Genomic DNA, 14,325 nt, shown 5'->3' on the forward strand with positions numbered 1-14,325 from the left:
CCAGGCAACACCCTGCCTTGAAACTTATGGTATAGGGATTGATGGCACAGGAATAGACCCAAATACTTACATTACCATAAAAACTGAAATAATTTATGAGGGCGAGGAAACATCATTAGGCTGGTCAGTATATAATAATTTAAGGAAATTAGAAAAAGCCCCTGATACCAGCATTATTGCAAAAAACTTGTTCATGGATATGGCAGAAAAAATTGCAAAACAACTTGCAGTAACCAATTGTTTTGTCTGTGGGAACCACCACAGGAGAACAATGGCCATGGCAAGCCTTAGAAGCCTCGCCATCTCTGTTTAATAACATGTCTTCTGTAGGAAACATAACAGCTAGAATAGCTTCCGATCCACTTATCTGGACAATTACCACTAACTTAATTGGTAGAAACTGTTTTTCCCGAAATGGATCCATTCCAGTAGGACACCTCCTTTGCTTAGGTACATGGGATAACTCCTACCAGACTTGGACAGCACCTGACAATGCTACCACCACACCCTGCCAAATTCAACACTTCCCTCCTACCTTATCTCTATGACACAACATCCTCTCAAATTTGGACAGCTCCAAATAACATGTATTGGATTTGTGGTAACCTAGCCTATCCGTCCTTCCAGCAGATTGGCAAGGGTCATGTATTGGGGTGGATAAGACCTTCCTTTTTCCTCCTACCGATCTCCATCAAGCAAGAACTGGGCATCCCTGTGTATGATACATTATCCCACAAGAAAAGAGACACCGATAATACCTTTGCAGGTTTCCCCTGTCAATCAGAATATGAAGGGGACACCTGGACCTCAGAAAGAATCGTCTGCACCTTCAGCATTGCTAGTTGGGCCCAAGACGGCTCCTGGGGTACAGAACCCCCATATACATGATTAATAAATTATGCTTTACAAGCTGTTTTAGATTTAGCAGGACAACGTATAGACAAGGCTCTAAACACTCTAGCAACTGCTACAGACAAATTACGCACAGCTGTCTACCAAAATCGTTTAGCTTTAGACTACATACTAGCCAAAGAAGGAGGGGTATGTGGTAGGTTCAATCTTACGAACTGTTGTCTTCAAATTGACAAAGTTGGCAAAGTAGTAGCACAATTAACAACTGAGATGCGACAATTAACCTACAATCCTAATCAAGTATGGCAAGGTATTGATTTTAAGAATATTTTTAGTTCTTGGTTCCCTAAACTACCAGGATTACAAGCCATAGTAGCTCTCATAGGTATGATTGCTGCAGGATGCGTTATTCTTCCATGTGTATTACCAATATTTGTTCGTACCATCTCCAATAGTCTGTCTTTATTAGCTGAAAAGCGTGCCATTGCACAGGTTAATGCCCTCTGGGAAAAAGAACCTCTGTACAAAGTCATACCCTCAGAAGACCTGATGCGTGCGCTCGCACAAGTTTTTGCATGGGTAGTGATGAAGATCCAGAAGAAATTCCTCCATATAAAACTAAAACAGAGGAGATGCTGTAATGGGCCAAATCCACTGTGTGCCAAGCCTCACGTGAGCAACTTCAATGGTTCCGGTGCATGCTAGGTCTCACGTAGGCTGAAAACAGACACCAGGAACAAGACCATAAAACACGTCACAAGGGCAGTTAACTGGAATGCAGTTTGGTTTGCTAGTTTAAATTTACCATGGCATGGTTATTGGAAGATGCGATGCATCCACTAACATTCCTACGCATGTAACATAATGATTGGATAAACTCACCCCCTTTGTGTGTTCCCAATAAAGGAGTTCCCCAAACCCTGATCGGGGCAGCTCACCCAAGATAGAACCTGTGTTGGTGTCTTTCTTGATGCATTCGACCACCCAGTGAGAAGCCTTCCATATGCGGAGCAAAACCGCAGGGCAGGCTTTTGTTATTTCCTCAACTGTAGTATTGTACAAAACCACTATGTAATAAAGAAACTGATAAATAATTTAAAATCAGGATTTTGCTTTTTCAACTAAAATATATCAAAAGGCTTAAACTGATGTGATCTTTACTTACTTCATCAGAGACAGAATAACAGAATGCCACTGGTTGTCTTCTAAAGCTCAAGCTCATTATTACAAGAAACAACATAAAAATTGTCATAACATGGGAACCAGACCCACAACAAGCCCAGATGTCTACTTTAGTCCCACATAACACAGCACATAACACAGGCCAGCATATTCATATACAAAAGTAAAGGTGCTTTCACATGCTCTTCTTCCTTTGTGATATATGCCATCATCTGGCAGCCTTCTGAAATCTACATTGGACAGACAGATGAGATTTGGCATTAAATAATTAATGGATGCAACTTTGACATCAAGATGCAAAACAAGGACAAAGTAATATCAGAACATTTTAATACCCCTGGACACTCACAGATTTCAAAATTGCCATTTTATAAAATGGAACTATGCCAATGTCATAGAACAACAGACTGCTGAACTCATATATATCAGAAGGTTTTAGGCTGTCCCAAAAGTTTTTAATGAACACAATGGGCTTTTAACACATTACTTTTATTAATTAATGAAGTTCTTGAAATCTTTCTCCCATGTAACTTCATTTGCCTAACCATCCTTACTTTCCTATTTCTCTCATCACATTTCAAAGCCTACTTCACTTTTATCACTCCATCCATCTGGTGAAAGCTTATGCCTTTAAATGAAATCCATTAATAAAATAAAATAAAAAATTAATAAAAATAATACATGAAATCCATTAGTCAGAAAAGATGCTACCACCAGACTTTGTGGTTTGGAGTTCCATAGACTAACACAACCTCACTTAAAGAACTTGTGTTTGCTTTCTAATAAAGATCAACCTTTATTAACTTGGCCACCCTTCTCTTGTATGATTTTAACTCCCTGGAGATGTGCCAGCATGTCACCTGCTGAGCATTCTGGGGATTGGAGTTACATATCTGAAGAGGGCTTATCTCTGGAAAGCCTGATATAATAGAATTGTTACAAAAATAATGAAAAGGTTTGGTGAATAGTTCTGTTGGAAAATGCACTTCAAAATAAGATACTCGAAGTGTACTTTATTCACATAAACTTTAAAAGATGGTGATTTCCGGTTTACTAATTTCTTAGCCATCTGTGTTCTATACACCAGGGCTGTCAAACTCCCTGCCCATGGGCCGGATGCGTCACGTGTTGGCCACGCCCATGCCCGGTTTAGTGAAGGGGAAAAGAATCCCGATACGTGAGGTAACGCCACCATGATGACGTGAGTTTGACACCCCTGTTATACACAATGTTACTGTAAAACTGTAAGAAAAAGGTCAACATTCTCTTCTTCCTTTTTTTCCTATTGATCATGTAAAGTGTGGGTGCTATTCATGGGCACCAATGCTGAAAAAGAAAGGAGAATTTTTCCTTTTTTATAATCCTTTGTTAATGCCATGTAATATATACGAATTACATGTTGAGCATGATATTACTGGGGATCTAAAACAATACCTGAGTTTACGCCCCAAGGTGTTATTTGTTAATCAAGATTTGTTGAGTTGAGTACAATTGACAAAGCTATGGATCACTCTACAAGTCATTCACCCTGGCATGCAAAGCCAAATGTCTAGGTTCACAAAGCATAAAGCCACAAAAAGCGGCCCACGTTTTGCATGTGCACCATCTTTAAAACAACCAGCCTGTGAATATAAGGGAAATGTTCCTCCTGCTCCAAACTCGCTGGAAAGGTCTCATCAGGTTTCTAGTTCTGATTCCTGATTGCATCTGGACCTGGACTCTGCCAACAATGAGCCTGACCAGACCCATCTTTAGGTCTGCTCTGTGAAGAAGATTAGCTCATCAGCTAGGCTCTAAAATTGAACAGAAGCAGAAAGAAAGGAAATGAGCATATGCACTGGGATTAGTCCATGCACTTAATGTTTGGGAAGTAGCATAGCCATTTGAACACCATCATCATCTGCCTGAAAGCCAATTACATTATAATTGCTCCCAGAATGAAGCTGATAACAGAAGTGACATGGAATTGGGAAGAGAACGGTACTTGTCCCAGCATCACAATGATGTCGGCAATTCCATTTTCGGTTCTTCCCATGATGGACTATAAGTAAAGTAATTTGAGTACAAATACTGAGAAAAAAATGCCTTACTGTTCCCAGGATACATTGTCCATCGCCCCAGAACTTTTAGCACAGCAGGGTAATGAGCCACTGTACATCATTTAAACAGAGGATAAAATATAATGCAAGTGTAATTCGGTGAAATTTCACCCATCCAAAATATTAATTGTGCAAATTAAAATGATGCCCTTTAGAAACTGGTTTGCCATCTTTCTATCTTTCCATTAGACAAAAAAAATCCTGTCTGGTCTATCTCCCAATTCATGCAAGCATGTCCATTGTATTTCCTTCAGCAGCAACCAGGGAGAGGTTTTCATAAACAAAATCACCCAAAACCAAGTAATAGGACATTAAGCTATGGGAAAATCTTGGTAAAAATGGGAGCTGGCTGCAGCTGATGTCGTGCAAGCCTAGACTTGCTGAATGAATGGTAGCCACCAAAAGAGAAATCAAAGGGATCAGATGACATTGGTCCCTAAATATCTAAAGGGCCAAAGATAAAGCAACTTTGCTCCTCTAACAGAGAAGATCTAGAACCAACGGCTGGGCTAGCAAGACATCAGGCAAAATATCCTAACATTAAGAGCTAATTTCACACCAGTATTTGAGGTAGCAATATTTTTCCCCAGTACTTAGCCAAACACCACAGGCCTCATTGTTTTTATCAAAATGACAAAAGCAGTGTTGAGTTTCCATGGCTCAAGCCATGCAATACCACTTTGGTATACATTTGTGATATCAAAATGCTTATACAGAAGGGGTGGAACCAGTAGTGGGATCCTACCTTAGTCGCTACCGGTTCGGTGGGTGATTGTGCGTGCACACGCATGCGTGCATCCCTAATGCACGCACCCCTAACAAGCCAATCAGCTGAAAGGATGAAGAAACGAAAAACTAGGAGCGACCCCCCCCTCACCCTCCCATGAGCTTTTCGGTCTTTTATCCTCTCAGCTGATTGTCAGAGGATTGTCTCAGCTGATCGGAAGCAGAGGTGGTATTCAGCAGATTCTGACCAGTTCTGGAGAACCGGTAGCGGAAATTTTGAGTAGTTTGGAGAACCGGCAAATCCCACCTCTGACTGGAGATTTTACAGTATCCTTCCCCTGCCACGCCCAACAAGACACGCCCACAGAACCGGTAGTAAAAAAAAAATTGAATCCCACCACTGTTCGGAAGTTGTTGGTTTTTTTTACTACTGGTTCAGTTGAACCGGTCCGATTCAGTAGCATACCACCACTGGGTGGAACTTGCATGGCATTGGCACAATGTTCTTTTTACCTTGCCCTAATCCCATCCCCAACCCTTCTGCAGAGGTTTGAGATCCATTACTCAAAAATGTCATTTTCTTTAGCCTAAACGGCTGGTCTTAGATAGAAGGGATAAGGCTGATTCATCTTGAAAGCCCCTTCCTAACTCTTTGGAAGGAAAATGGAGCTTTACATATTAAAGATTATGTTAATCAGTGTTTCTTAACCGTAACAATATTAAGAAGTGTGGACGTCAACTCCCAGAATTGCCTGGCTGGCTGGGAATGCTGGGAAATGAACTCCACACATTGTCATGGTTGTCGCAAAAGGCAATTGGACTTTCTTGGTTTTTTTCCTTGAAAATATTTCACTTCTCATCCAAGAAGCTTTTAAAATTCAGTTCGATTCTTGGATGAGAAGTGAAACATTTTCAAGGAAATAAACAAGAAAGCAGTTAATTTTTGGAAAAGCACCTTAGGGACAACTATGACCTGGACGATTGAAAATCTCCATAGACACAAAGTCCATACATCTTAAAGATGCCAAGATTGACTGACCTAAATAAAATTAGTCAATTTAAGAATTTATTTTACAAAAAAAATTCAAAAACAATTTAACAGGAACTCAGAGCTTCCAGGACTACAGAACAAGGAACCTTGTATCACATATCAGATTAAATAATATATTGAAATAATGTATTGTGTCTCCTATTTGTTTAACTGATTTCTCATTGCTTTTCCTCTCATGTAGACAAGCAATAGGATGTATGAACCAGACCACCTGATAAGCAACTTGTTTAAATAATATGGAAGTTGTATCTGTGATGTTTATTCTGTGATGACTTATTTACAAACTATATCAAGTGCCGAATATTCTATTTAAGCAAACCTTATGTTTCTCATTTTTAAGTGCATAGAAAGATAGACCGTGCTCTGCCAAACAAGTTTCAGAAAACCCAGTAAAGACCCATTAATTCCTCATGTGAAAATAAAACAAAGATGTTATCTAATGGCCTAATCATGATAAAAAAAAAACCTCTAATAGGGAATAAATGTAAACCATATAAACTAGATTTTCAGACTTCAGGCACATTGGAATTATGTATGCTACTTATTAGCCTGGTCCAAAGATAATTCTTAATCATAACATTATCTCTTTGTTTCCAGCATCATGCAATTAATATAAAGCTGTTATGGTGTGTTTAACACACCATGATTTGAAAAGAATGGGTTTTCAGCCTAAATCAAAAGTATTTCAAGAGTGAAGCCAATATCTCCTAATTCTTCTTGGCACCACCAAGATGTGGTTAGTTATTTATTAACCTTAAATGCTAGCTTTTAGGGAAGAGTATTAAATTTGTCTTCAACTTAAGCTCAACCCCTTAAATAAGCACATAATGCGTGGGAGGAGAATCTTTAAAGAGATTTGTTGAAGTGATTTATTTGTTTTCAAGACAAGATAACATTCATAAAAATATATGCTTCACTTCAAAGAATCTTTTAAAGTAACCTTTGATCAACTGTAGTGTAGATAAGCTATTTAGTTAATTAAAATGGAGGAGGAGCTGCATATTCAAGTTCAAGGGCAAGATTTGGATCTTCTAGTTGAGATATTCATTAATTCATTAAAAAAAACCTAATACCAGGAAATTGTATTCTCAGAGGATGGTCTCATTAAACAGATTTCCTTCTTCAGATGCTTATATTTCAAGTACCATTCTGCCTGAACACCAAGATTTAAAAAAATACTGGCTGTCATCCCAAATTATTAAGCTGGGGAAAGTTTCACAGAAGTAATTCTGAATAAATACATTTAGGATCTGGTTGTCATTTTAATATGATTTAGAAATTAACAACTAGATAAAAAAAAACTTGTCTAGATCTAATATTGCATCTATTTCTCATGCTCTGAATCTCATAGTTCTTAATTTTTGATAGTATTTAGCAAGAATTGATGAGTCTTCCCTCACTGTATTAATATAAAATAATATTATGTACAAATAAAAATGTGAAATCACAACTGCTGGTTCTTTATCTGGTATTGGCCTTCATGTACACTGAGCTCTTCACAAGAACTTAGGATGTTGTTATGTATCAATGTAGTATATTATACGTGCAGATCCAAGCACTGTGGTTTTTGTAATTCGCAGATGGACATTTTGTCAATGCTCAGATGCTCTCAGTACTGTCCAAGATTGCTGATATGGCATCCGGTGTGCCAGTAACCACTAGCACCACCATAGTCAGTCTATGCCATATTTCAATGTTCAGATCTTGATACTTTGCGATATTCTTCAATCTTTTTGTCTTCTATTCTACTATCCCCTGGTATTGCTACATCAATTATCCACATTTTCTTCTTTCCAATCACAGTTAAATGTGGTGTATGATGCACCAAGGCTTTATCCATTCATATTTTGAAATACCAGTAGTATTTCAAAATAGTAGTAATGGGAAACAGGTACAGGTCCTTTATTTGGAGTCAGGCAGCCTAATTTATTTAAGACTTAAAGTTATATGGGAATTCAGAAAATTGAATCCAGTAATTCAATAAAAATGTTAAATGTGTCCTGTAAAATAATCTATGGATATTCATGAATTTGCTCTTAACATAGATTTTTTTAAAATAATGGGATTTAGTCATCACTAATAATGTATTGCTGATTTAAATTGATTTCCTCTAAATATGATTAAGTCTAGATCCAATGCAAAGAACATATTCAAAGAAAAGTAGTACGTTTTCAATGCCATCCTGTACGTATCTACTCAATGGTAAGTGACCCTAGATTCACTTGGCCCTCTCTAATTTAGGATTGCTGTCTAAATAACAGAGTTCTCCAGAGGAGTTTCCCTAAGAATTAAACAGAACCTCTTGAATTTAAAAGCCCACACCTACTGGGAAACATGAGGAGTTGAGACTCCAATGAGTCCACCAAGTACAGATGACTCAGGATAACACCAGAAAAGGTGCTAGAATACAAGGAAGAGTTGCTTTTAAAGTAAACCTGGGTTTACTTGGGAGGAGGGCCAGTTTTGAGGGAATCTAACTATCTAGGTCACTCCATTGTTCATCAGATCAAACTCAGTCAATTTGATGGACTACGTTGCTGGCTCCTTCTCTCTGACCACTCGGTGGACATCTCCCTTGAAACAATATGCTCTATAGCAGTGATCCCCAACCTTTTTTACGCCGCGGCCCGGTATCCCCAACCTTTTTTATGCGCGGCCCAGTACCGACATCAGCTGGGCGCCGCCATCTTGTTTGATGAAAAAGTGCTTCCGGTGAGCTCACCGGAAGCACTTTTTCATCAAAACAAGATGGCGGCGCTTAGCATCCGTGAGCTTTTCCGGTAGAAATGGCTTTCTACCTGGAAAAGCTCACCGAAGCCTGGCCGCCATCTTGTTTTGATGAAAAAGTGCTTCCGGTGAGCTTTCTACCGGAAAAGCTCACCGGAAGCACTTTTTCATCAAAACAAGATGGCGGCGCCAAAAACCAGCGGCCCGGTAGGACTTGTTCCACGGACCGGTGCCGGTCCACGGACCGGTGGTTGGGGACCCCTGCTCTATAGGATAGGACAATAACCCAGAGAGAATCTAGGCATCATTCTTCTGCTTGCCTCTGCTGCAGTCTGCTGCCAAGGATTAAGACCTCAGAGGCTGACAGGATCATTAGCCTAATAATCAAGCTAAAACATAAGAGGCATAGCCTGCAACTGGCCGGATTTGGAATAGTGGCAATGAACCAGCTCTTCTTTGGGCCTGAAGTGCCATTGAACAGTGTTTGGGCATCTGTTACTTGTGGCTTAGGCTACCTCTCTGGAGTTTGTTTCAGAGTTCGCTCTGGTTTGTTTACTTCAGTTATAATTTCATTCTCTGACGGTCTTTTGACTTGCTATATTACACTATGAGATCCAGTTTAGTGTAGTGGTTATGGCACTGGGAGACCCTGAGTTCAAGTTCTTCCTTGGGTACTAAAACTGCTGACCTTGGGCCCATTCACTCTCTCAGCCCTAGGAAGTAGGCAAGGGCACACCACTTCCAAAGAAATCTTGCAAAGAAAGCTCCAGGCAATCACCAGGAATCAATACTGACTTGAAGTGACACATACACACACACTTATACTATTCATCTGTGTATAATATCTCTGTAAGCTATCTCTCCACTCTATATAATCATGGATTTAAAAAATCATGGAATTCACTGATTAGCATTTTAAAAAAATAGAAGAAAATTGTTACATTAAATCTTGAAATGACTGTAGAAAACTGTGCATGTGCATTTTGTTATTTTCAATTGGTCTTTATCAAAACTATAAAGAAGAGTTCTAAAATTTGATTTTCTAGCATTAAAGATCGCAAAACATTCTGAAAGATTTGAGGACAGAACTTTAAGTTTGATTCCTGTTCATACAAAAAGATGACATTTTGGGATAATTCTAACAATAAAAGGCAAAATGCTTTTTTGGTGTATTTGGGCAAATATGGTACCATGTGAATGTGGCCATACATATAATAAAGCACGATATAGAGAAAGCAACATTTACAAATATTCAGCTTGGAAAAAGCAAGACAAATAAAGAAATTGTCAAGAAGACCAGTATAAGGATTCATTTCCTCCATCTATGGATTATAGCACCTCCCAACACAAGAAGCAACTTGTCCTTTTGATCTTTCTTAAATTTATAGGATTTTGGTTTAGACTTTGGTTGGATTATTTCATGAATTATTTACTTGAATGATAACCAGGTATTTCTCTCAACCACTCTGAATCAGCTGTATCTTAACAATATATTTTAATCATCTTGGGTTCCTAAAAATCCTTTGTTTTCCTTTCCTATGTTCTTAACTGCAAATATGAACATGTCCCTTTCAAAAACTAGCTGAGTTGGGTTGTGTTCTCTTCATACTTTCTATCAGCCTTTATGGCTTCTGCTTAGCTGCCACTCAGACTTCTGTGACAAGCCTCTGACCTTGTCTAACTTCTCATGCCTTTAGGTCCTGAAGCTGACATCTGATACCCTTTCCACACTCATCTAACATTGAATATCCTGTCCCACATTTATAATAGCTACACATGTGTGGAGGTATATATATGTCAACTTTATTTCAGTGTAGGCATTTTGGCCTTGACATATCACATCTTGCAGGGGTGACAATCCTCTGTTTGCAGTTACTGATTTCTATAATCTCTATGACTTTAAATAGTAAAAAAAACCCCATATTTAATATTATGATGATTAGCCTGACCAGAGTTAAGTAAATAAATTTAAATATACATTAATCAATTAAAATATTTATTCTACACTTTAAAAAGTGTAGTGTGTGTGTGGCTATTTCTCCAGATCTCCATAATTGGAGCTGAGCTGATGCTCATCAAGTTTTGATGTGAGCTATTATTACTTACTGTTGTTAATAGATCAAACTTCAATCCATTCATCTAACAGTTTCCAAAAATCAGTTATACTAATGGATCATCTCAATGTCCCTTTCCCTTCTATTACATCAAGTTATTTTGCTTGTCCACAATCTGTTGCTAACAGGATCGTTGTTTAACATAATTGTTTGCTATCAATGTCAACTACTGGTTTATTGGGGCTTCCAGTAGCGCCAAGGACCTTCAGAATCTGCAATAGCTGAATCCAGGTCTCATTTTTAGCAGAGAGAGTGGCTGAACAGGAAGATGGCATCATATTTCTCCTGTTCAGTTGAGGGGAGGAAGTCCCCTGCTTCCCCCATGAATAGAAGACAACCACTGCATCCCACCATCTATTTCCGTACAAAGCTTTGGAATGTATTACAACTTTAAATGAAATGGCCCCGGTGTTACCATGCTACAAAATTGAGATACAAGGAAGGACTTGCTATCCTCTGTTCATACATTCCATTTCTTTTTTTTTTTTTTTAAATAAATTTTATTAAATTTACAATTAAAAACATATCGACATTACATACACAAAAGGGAAAAAAACAAAAAAAGAACACTCGGTCTTACAAACTGGAAAGAAAAGAGAAGAGGAGATGTAAAAGAAAGAAAGAAACAAAGGAAGAGAAAGAGAAAAAAGAAAAAAAAAGATGCGTTTAAAAACAGACAATATCCTTTTTGACAGTCTGCAAGCTTTGCGCAGTGGCAGTATCGTAGCCAATGAGGTTTATCCGAGGCGCGATTATTGCTAATTGAAAACTTTTCATACATTCCATTTCTAATGTGATCAGTCGTTTTCATGCAGTGTTCCCTTTTCCTTGACGCAACCACACTGCTATTTTATTCAAATATTAATTTGTGAAGGGCAGAATGGGTGGAAGAGGAACAGCAAAATTGTGGCATCATCAAAGTGAATAGGGTTACAGATTTTTTGCCTCCCCTCTCCAAGCTTTAACTGTGGGGCAAAGAAACATTGGTTTTTTTGGGGGGAGGGAGGACAGGGAGAGGCAGAGGTCAGATTAAAGCTAATACACTGTTGGGTAGCTGCAGCCTAGTGAAGGCTATCATATTTTGGCTGCAAAAATCCAATAGAAGACATTCTAAACCTTTTCTGCCATATAGTAGATGTTCAGGTGTTGTTATTGTTATTTTAGTTAATTAGTTAGTTTACTTTATTGTCATTGCACCTCATACAACGAAATCAAACACCATCTTCAGTGCACATCATGACCATGAAAATAAACACAAACATACATCCTTCACACTCCACACATTGAACTGAAAACCCTGACACCACACCAACACTGCACTGTACAGTAGAATTCAACAGAGCTACTGCCCTGGGATAGAAGCTGTTTTTCAGACTATTTGTCCTTGTTTTTATTATCCTGTACCGTCTGCCAGATGGTAACAGTTCAAAAAAAGGGTTCCCAGGATGAGATGGATCTTTGAGAATGTTTTGAGCTTTCTTAAGGCAGCAGGAGCTATAAAGCTCTTCCAAAGAGGAGAGAGGGAAACCATTGATCTTCTGGGTAATGACGTTAACCCTCTGGAGTGCTTTCTTATCTGCCACTGTGCAATTGGCAAACCATACAGAGGTGCAGTAAGTTAAAATGCTCTCTATGGTGCAGTGGTAGAAGGTCACCAGCAGTTTCTTATTAAGTTGTTGTTTTCTGAGAAGCATCAGGTAGTATAATCTCTGCTGGGCCCTTTTGACCAGGGCTGCAATATGGGCACCCCAGGTCAGGTCCTCTTTTATGTTAACACCTAGAAACTTAAAACTGGCTACTTGCTCCACTCGGTCTCCATTGATAAGCAAGGGCTGGGTGTCTGATCTGTTACTTCTATAGTCCACTATAAGCTTCTTGGTCTTATTGGTGTTGAAGACCAAGTTATTTTGCAACCCAGTTGCAGTGTCCCTGATACAGGTGGTCCTCGACTTATAAACACCACCGAGCCCAGAATTTAGATTGCTAAGAAATTTGTTCAGTAGTTTTGCCCCATTTTACAACTTTTCTTGCCACATTTGTTAAGAGAATTATGGCAATCATTAAATTAGTGACATGGTTACTAAGTGAATCTGGCTTCCCCGTTGACTTTTGCTTGTCAGAAGGTAATAAAAGGTGATCATGTGACCCCTGGAAACTGCAACCGTCATAAATATGAACAGTAATCAAGCATCTGTATGTAAATCACGTGAACACGGGGATGCTGCAATAGTACCTATGTGTAAAAAATAGTCATAAGTCACATTTTTCAGTGTCGTTGTAACGTGTTGTTTTTTTTAAATAGACTTACCAGTCCATTAAAAAGAGAAAGATGGACTGGAATGGTAAAGAATGAAAATCACTTCAACTATTTATTTTTTTTTAAAACAAGTGCTTGGGGCTATCCAATATGGTGACCACACTTCCTTATTTTGGCTTGCCTTAGCAACTTTGTTCCTTGTTATTTAGCACAAAAGGAATCCCTAAAATGGAGCAGGTCTTCAAAATGGGGTAGCAACCTATGACTAAAGAGAGCCTCTCTTAAGTTGACTTAGAAAAGATTAATAGTCCTTGAAAGTGCTTAAGACGTGGAAGGCACAACTTATTGTCCTTTTGAAAGGTAAATTTCAAAATGGCAGCTGCTTCAACCACAATCAGATTGCAGCCCTTCCCCCTCAGTTTTTGGCATCCAGATAGCTTCAAAGTCCAACTCCAGAAGCCGCTTGTAGACTTTTAGCTGTATCGGTGGGTCTTGAAAGGACGTTCTTAGACTCTCCCTGATCCAGGTGGGTCATAAAAACTGAAGGAATGCCCGTCCCTTCAGTTAATAGCTGAAGAGCTACAGTCCAGGGGGAAAACCCTTCAGAGGGCATGTATTTCAGTCAGCCATCTTCAAGGAAGTGCTATAGTGGCCATTTTCTGCAGAAGCCAACCCTTCCCTTGCAGACTACATATTGCACTTTCAAATATTCAAGTGTTCTAAGCTGCCATGAAATGACACTGATTGGAAAAACCCACAGCAAAACAGTGAATTCTTATACAAGCATCCAAAATAAAATTGAATACATATACAATTGAATATATACCAGTGGTGGTGTTTTTTTACTACTGGTTCTGTGGGTGTGGCTTGGTGGGTGTGGCAGGGGAAGGATACTGTAAAATCCCCATTCCCTTCCCACCTCACTAACCTGATTTCCAGCTCCGTTCTCCTGTGCAGGGCAACAAAAGAAGACCCAGCCAATCAGCTGGGACTCGGGAGACAGAGACTAGATCATCCTCCACTTAGAGACAAACAACCTACTCTCCAATAAACAATTTGGTTTCAGAAAAAAACTATCCTGTAATCTGCAACTCTTACACTGCAAAAACATATGGACGACACAACTCGACCAGGGCAAAGCAATAGACGCAATCTACATAGACTTCTGTAAAGCCTTTGATTCAGTGGTACACGACAAACTACTCCTAAAAATAAAATCCTATGGTATCTCTGGACAACTGAATAACTGGATGGAAGCATTCCTGTCAAACAGACAACAAATGGTCAAAATCGGGAGCGTCCTATCAAATCCAGTTC

General features: G+C 39.0%; 1 pseudogene; it reads left to right on the plus strand.

The window, feature by feature from the left end:
- The first annotated feature begins 11,452 nt into the window (after positions 1 to 11,452).
- On the plus strand, positions 11,453 to 11,637 carry LOC113431695 (U4 spliceosomal RNA; annotated as a pseudogene).
- Positions 11,638 to 14,325: the final 2,688 nt, after the last annotated feature.

The sequence above is a fragment of the Notechis scutatus genome, chromosome 1, assembly GCF_049901735.1.
Source record: "Notechis scutatus isolate UNSWTSFEM ecotype Mainland chromosome 1, rNotScu1.2, whole genome shotgun sequence".
NCBI classification, from domain to species: Eukaryota; Metazoa; Chordata; class Lepidosauria; order Squamata; family Elapidae; genus Notechis; species Notechis scutatus.